At 37.7% G+C, this 7,301-nt stretch overlaps 1 non-coding gene across 1 annotated transcript; it reads right to left on the minus strand.

Annotated features, from left to right (window-relative positions):
- Positions 1-1,776: 1,776 nt before the first annotated feature.
- On the minus strand, positions 1,777-1,849 carry TRNAK-CUU (transfer RNA lysine (anticodon CUU)). Its single transcript has one exon. It is a non-coding gene; the product is annotated as a tRNA-Lys (tRNA).
- Positions 1,850-7,301: the final 5,452 nt, after the last annotated feature.

Raw genomic sequence — 7,301 nt, forward strand, 5'->3', positions numbered from 1 at the left:
TATATACAATGGAATATTACTCAGCCATAAAAAGAAACGAAATTGAGTTATTTGTAGTGAGGTGGATGGACCTAGAGTCTGTCCTACAGAATGAAGTAAGTCAGAAAGAGAAAAACAAATACTGCATGCTAACACATATATATGGAATCTAAAAATTTTTAAAAAAATGGTTCTGAAGAACCTAGGGGCCGGACAGGATAAAAGATGCAGACGTAGAGAATGGACTTGAGGACACGGGGAATGGGAAGGGTAAACTGGGACGAAGTGAGGGTGGCATGGACATATATACACTACCAAATGTAAAATAGATAGCTAGTGGGAAGCAGCCGCATAGCACAGCGAGATCAGCTCGGTGCTTTGTGACCACCTAGAGCGGTGGGATAGGGAGGGTGGGAGGGAGACGCAAGAGGGAGGGGATATGGGGATATATGTATATATATAGCTGCTTCACTTTGTTATACAACAGCAACTAACACAACAATGTAAAGCAATTAAACTCCAATAAAGATGTTAAAAAAATAAAAAAGACTCAAGTCAGGTACTCAAAGGTCTATCAGCTTTTTAGGGAGGCTGTACATGTAGTCAGAGAATAATTACAGGGTAGAAAGTATAGATGTATGTAGAAAATGACTTTGGTGTAAAACTAAAGGTGATGCTACCTGTGGAAGTTAAGAAAGTTTCCACAGTTTTGTGGACATTTAAGTCAGATGTAATTATGTTTGCTAGGTTTATTTGAAATCAATGATATCTATTTTAAAATTTATTTTTATGTAAGTTATTAAACATTGTTAAGTTGCTGAGTTATTTCAGTTAGGACATTGGTGCTTATATACACAGATGATCGTCTCTTTATTATTTATCATTGTGATCACTCACCCATTAATGTAGGTCATTCATTCCATCAATATATACTGGCCACCTATTTCATGCCATTACTGGGCTCAAAGAGAAGCAAAGCAGACTGAGTCCCTGACCTCATGGAATTTACACTCCAGTGGGACAGACGAACGTTAATCAAAATCGCTCAAATAAATGTCCAATTAAAGGAGAGAAGGAAAGACTCATTTGCAACCTAAACATTTGGTGATTGATTACATAGTACTGGGAACAAGCACAGGGAGAGTAAGGGCACAGGCAAAGGAGGATGCAGACAAAGTGATACTTGAATAGAAATCTAAAGAATATTTAGGTCAAGGGAACATGGAAACGAGCTCCCGTGGGTGTAGGTCCAGTGGGGGGAAGCAGGGTACTTTTGAGGTTGAGAGAAGGTGGAGGCTTAAGGGAGGATGGTTTACAATAACGACTGGAAAACTTATGTGACCTCTGCTCTCTGGGCCTTGCAGCCCACTTTAAGGATTTCTCTTTGAGAATAATGGGAAAGCTCTGAAAGGCATTTAAATGTGGGAGAAAATGACTGATTTCCAGGTGGGCATTGTGGCCAATGGCTTCAATGTTCTCAGCCCCTCCAACACCTCTAAAGCTAGTTCCCTGGTTAAAGTCCTCTTGCAAACTGTCTGGAATGGACGCTGACCCTGATGACACAGTGTGTAACATTTCTTCAGTGTTTTCTATCTTGCTGGCGTTTTCCTAATATTAATAACTATTTTAAAATATTTATCTATTTATTTATTTTGGCTGCGCAGGGTCTTAGTTGTGGCATGCAGACTCTTAGTTGCGGCACACAGACTCTCAGTTGTGGCACGTGGACTCTTAGTTGTGGCGTGCGGACTCTTAGTTGTGGCATGCGGACTCTTAGTTGCGGTGTGCAGGATCTAGTTCCTTGACCAGGGATTGAACCCGGGCCCCCTGCATTAAGAGCGCAGAGTCTTACCCACTGGACCACCAGGGAAGTCCCTACATATCTTATTTCATCTTCCCCCAAGCTTTATGGGTTTGTATCAATTCACATCCACGTATCACAGACGTGGAACCACAGCACCAAAAAGTTAAGTAACTTGTCTAAAGTCTCACAGCTATAAGGTCTGTACATTAATTTGGATTTCTAGCATCATGATTATTTTTACCTTGATGTTGTTTTGATCTTTTTCTAATATTTCATTAGTTCTGCTTTATTTCATCTCAAATTCTATCAGAAGTCTATGGAGTTAAAATACGTAACACATAAATATTTCAAATTAAATGAAGCTTCTATTTAAACACCCAACATCTATACATGCTTCTCAGGGTTTCTGTATTGTTCTCTATTTTCTAATATCATAGAGATGCACTGGTGTTGTGATGAATACACTGTTCCTTGCATCTCTATTTAAATGAGTTATCTGAATACTTTAGATTGGTTTACGTTTAAAAGAAAGCACCTTTGGTAAAACATGTTTTGCTCAGAACTATCTTTACGAATTTGTGGATCTCAAAATGGAGAGATAAAAACATGGGTTTATCACTTTTAAAGTTTGATATATTTAGAATGTCATTACTTAAGATAGGTTTGCTGTCAGAGTCAGTGTTTCCATAAAAGGGGTATTCTATTTTAAATGTTACATTGTGCATGCCCATTGCACTGACATATATATATATATATATATATATCACATGGGATATATGTGTAACAGTCACACACTTGTAAATGTTATTTAAAAGAACAGACTTTTGAGCTATATTATTTAAATAAAATGTATTTCCATTAACCACATATAGGGAGAAGAATTTTCAAAACAGCAAACAATATGGTATTCAAAATACAGAACTACTAGTTAAATGCCGATTAATTTTTTAACAAGCATTCCTATGCAGTAGGCAGATCGTTCCCACATCCCATTGTGATTGACAAGCCTGACATATGGAATAGTTCACAAATTCCCAGGTGACTGACAGATGGAGAATAGAAAGGCGGATAAAGTTGCCTAGAGAGCTGAGGATGATTTCATATTCAGCGGTTTTGATCAAAAGGATTCCAGATCTCACACTAAATTTAGCACCGCTGGCAATTAGTGCATGATTTATTCAGTCCTTTCATTTGCCGGTTGACAAATGGAAAACAAGCACAAAATGAAAAATAAGTTTATTTCCAGCATTTCGGATATTTAAAATGTGTGGGTCTTTGTTTGCACATAAATTAACATGAGATGAATTTATAGTGAGATTAAATCTGAACTGGAGAGGCAAGCAATAAATAAGAGCTTTTTTATGTATCGTGCGGACAGAACAGGTGTTTGAATTAAGACATACTAATATGTTTAGCAGCACGGCTCCACCTTTAGCATTAGGGAGTTGAGGCTTTCCTAAATTTAGAATAATCTTTCCACAATTTAAGAGTTCCTTCATAAGCTTCCAGCATAGGTGACCATCTGTATGACAATATTCATGCTCTTCAGCCTAGTGATAATAAAAACCTGAAAACGACTCCCTGCGACCCGGCTTTTCTGCGTTACAGCAAGTGATGGCAGCGCTACAGGTTTTTCCATATCCATGGTGAAAGGCAGGAGACGCCCAGATCTGTCCCCAATCTTGCATTTATAAATGGAGTTAGGAGATCACAACCTTTTTTGCACTATCCTTCCAGCTAGACAGCGTGAAGTTCTGTCTCCAGTTTCTCCTTCTATTTCATGAACTACATACAGTGAGATGAACAAGAGGTGCTGATGTAAACCTTCTGTTGTGTTGCCGAGAATCGGAACACGACAATAGCACATCCACAGTTGGAGGAGAGCATGACTGCACGCAGCCCCTCCTAGGGATTCAGAGAAGCAGGGACACGTGTAAGCACGTTGACGCAAGGTGTAGAAAAAGAATCAAGCAAAATCCTCATTCTTTCAGGGGCAGAAAACAAACATCGTGTCTGAAAGGCCTTGTGATTTCAGAGTAGGTGTGTCTATCTACCTCCTCAGAAATCCTCTTGGCACTGTCTAATATAGCTGCTTAGGAAGACGAATGAATTGCTCGAAATACGGTGGAAGCTGGAAGGATGTCTCAGAACGGAAAGTACCTTATCACTCTCAGATGAAGCAGAAGTGGCCCTTAGAGGTGGCCTGACATCAAATGCCAACCAGGGTAACCATCTAGGTGGAGGCAGGGCCGGCACTGCAGCACCTGAGACTTGGGAATTGCGGGGCCAGATGTTTGGGACACTTATAGGTCTTCTTATTTGATTTGCATTCCAGGTCTGACATTCAACTTTATTTGTATTCATTATTCACAGTGGGAACTAGAATGGTTTTTAAAATAGCATAAATTCCACTTAAATTATAATGGGAAGAATCGTGTGCAATGTGATGCTTTAATTACTGTTAAGCTAACCTTGGGATATGGGAAATGTCAATTTCCATTGGCCACATGAAGGCTGAGCCCAGATTTTAGCCCCCAGATACGTGCAGTCAGTGGGCTGCAGCTCATGGGCACAGCCCTGCCTGAGGAGTCCCACGGTGCTTCAAACCTGCCTTTGCCACCTCCCCTCATACCCTGGGGCACCATCACCTTTTTTATTACTATGCCTTCCTCCGCTGAAATACCCTCCCGGGTCCTTAGCAGCAGCCCCAAATACATGTCCCAGGCAAATAGCTTCCGGCCTGTCGTGTTGCTGTTTTTCTCTTTCTTCGACCCTCCCTGGGTGGCAAGTCCTGGGTTTGCCACCCTGCAAGAGAGGGAAAAGGGAATCTGAAACCCGCTGGTACCGATGTTAAGACTCCTTGTTCACAATCAATTATTCCATTCCTCCTTGAAACCAGGAGTCCGGTACCATGCTGTCTCTCCCGTGTCTTTGCCATCTATAAATTACTTTAGGCATAAACAAGCATCATCCGTTTTGGACGTCCAGACGCTTGGGTCCTTAGGAACCTTCCATAGTAAGAAGCAGGCAGTCTGATTGCCCTACAGAATGTTCTGCTACCCCTCTTCCAAGGGCTATGGAGGTGGTTAGCTATACGGAAGGAATACAATGGGACCTTAAATTCTTCCCAACTAAAAGAAGGAGATTTTCAGTTTTCATTTATACCAACCGTGTGCAAATTTAAGCCATATATTAACTGGCAGAAACAGAGACTGTGTTTTTTCTTTTAGGTCACATTCTTGTTAGAGAGTATAGCAATTCAGCATCTGTGTTGGAGTCTGGAAGCAAGTTATGACGTACATATATTCATATAGACACTTTTATTTTGATTTATTTTCCCCAAAATATACTTTCTGGAAATAACAGTGTGTAATAATTTGGGGGGTAGCTAAACTCTGAAATGGGGTTTACCCTTCCTTCAGCCCAGTACATATTTTTCCTAATTAATCTATTGAGCTAAATTAAATTGTGACTGTGTTTAAACCATTAAAATCGTGATCTTACAAGGTTCAATTCAGTATAATTGCAGTACAAAATGGGAGCAAGGTGATTATATTCCCACTTCACTTTGGAGGAGAAAAAGAGACAATTCTAATACCTTATGTGTCTTGGATAGAGCATAAAAAAAAAAACCTATTTTAAATGGCTCACAAGACCTTTTTTTTCACTATTTCAAACTTCCTCAACATGTTAAAAACCAGTACCAAATGTAAATGTTGCTTTCATAACACCTGTATGGATTGTGATCATATCATACCATAGAGAAAATAAAGGGAAAATGTTAACACTTACTAAATGGTTTCTATACCCCAGAAACTCATTTTGAGGTTTTAATGAAACATTAATTCTTCTTTTGAATTTCCTTTAGTTCTGCAAAAGAAATTTTGTTTGAAAAAACCTGAACCATATGATTAAAACTTGGCATTGATCTAACTCTGTGTTGTCCAATATAATTGCCACTTGTCACTTGTGGCTGTTTACATTTAGATTTTAACTAAAATTAAACTTATAAATTAAAAATTTAGCTCCTTCATTTACACAAGACATATTTCAAGTGCTCAATAGCCACATGTGGCTAATGGTTACTGTATTAGAGCAATTATTGAAAGTGTTCATGAGCTCAGAGAGTTCTGTTTTGGATGATGCTGGTCTAAAATCATTCTTTCAAAGGATGTATTGGCTTAATGGTCATAGCTCCATTAAACGTTTGGCAAGCTGGTGATCTGAGTTTATGTTCAATCCTTTATCGCTTTTAGAGACTAGTGTCTAACTTGAAATGTTTCTAAAAATGTTATTTATAAAAGATTAAGTGATAACATGTTCTTTCAAACATGTCAATAAACAAAGAACACCCTAAAAGAGTCTTCTTACTTTACTGTTTATATTGGTAAACTGGGCACTTTCTCTCATACTATGCTTTCTCCAAGTTTATTGAGACTTGTATTTTTTTTCTATTTTAAAAAATGGATTATGAATAATCTGTTCAGTTTATAAGAAAAGGGAAAACATCTTCTTAAATAGAAAAAAAATCTCTCCAATTTTTATTTGTGTCATAAAGCATTAATTCATTCTTTCAAAGATAAAAATTGTTCATAAGATATGCATTTAGAAGACAGTTTACTAGTTTCAGAAAATAAAGGTTGTTTGTATATTAGTTTCCTACAGTAAATGCCTCGAAGAGTGTAATACATTGAAAACACCAAATATCACTAATGAAAAATAAAATAGAAGATGACTTACACAATTAATTCTTGACAGTAATTATATTTCTTGCTACATATGATAAAAGTGTTCTCGTTTGGGGAAGTTCATCCATGATGTTTTTATCCCCTTATAACTCTTGATACCAACTCATTAAAACTAGAATATAATTTCCAATTCAGCTATCATTTAGTTCTTCAACTTTTTTCTTATATTCTTACGAGAATTAATATACTATTCTCTTCTCCTTTCTAATCTTTTATGTGCTGTTTCGTTCATATCTTTCTGCTCTTATAACACAGAAAGATCTCTTTCACTAAAATTTCAAACTAAGAATCAGACCTAATATTGACTGAGTGCATGCACAAGAGTTTATGGGATGTGCTCCCTGCCCCTGATGATCTTAAATAATTATTTTCTTTGAATAATTTCTAAATAACACATTTAGTGGTATCAAAGCCATCTTTTCTGGGAGGAAAAAAAAAAAAAGGTTTCCACAGTAGTATGGAAGCACAAGAGTTGTTCAAAACCAAAAATTAAAATGGCATGTTGTCAAAATCAGTGATAATTCAAAGAGTGAAAACCTTGGAGAATTTTAAGAGTCTATGCCTTCTAATAAATACTTTGCATATGTCTCTCTGTAAATATAACTAATATTCTGGTGCAAAACGTATCAAAGAGAAGGATAAGGGAATGTGTCTTTCTTAGTTCAGAATGAGTCATTGACATTGTCCAGTGGGCATGTGCTCTGGGGTCTTCTGATTGAGCTCTTGGTATAGAATCGGGGCAGCAAACTACTGTTGAATGAATGAGATGG

This window comes from Physeter macrocephalus, chromosome 12, assembly GCF_002837175.3.
Source record: "Physeter macrocephalus isolate SW-GA chromosome 12, ASM283717v5, whole genome shotgun sequence".
Lineage (NCBI taxonomy): Eukaryota > Metazoa > Chordata > Mammalia > Artiodactyla > Physeteridae > Physeter > Physeter macrocephalus.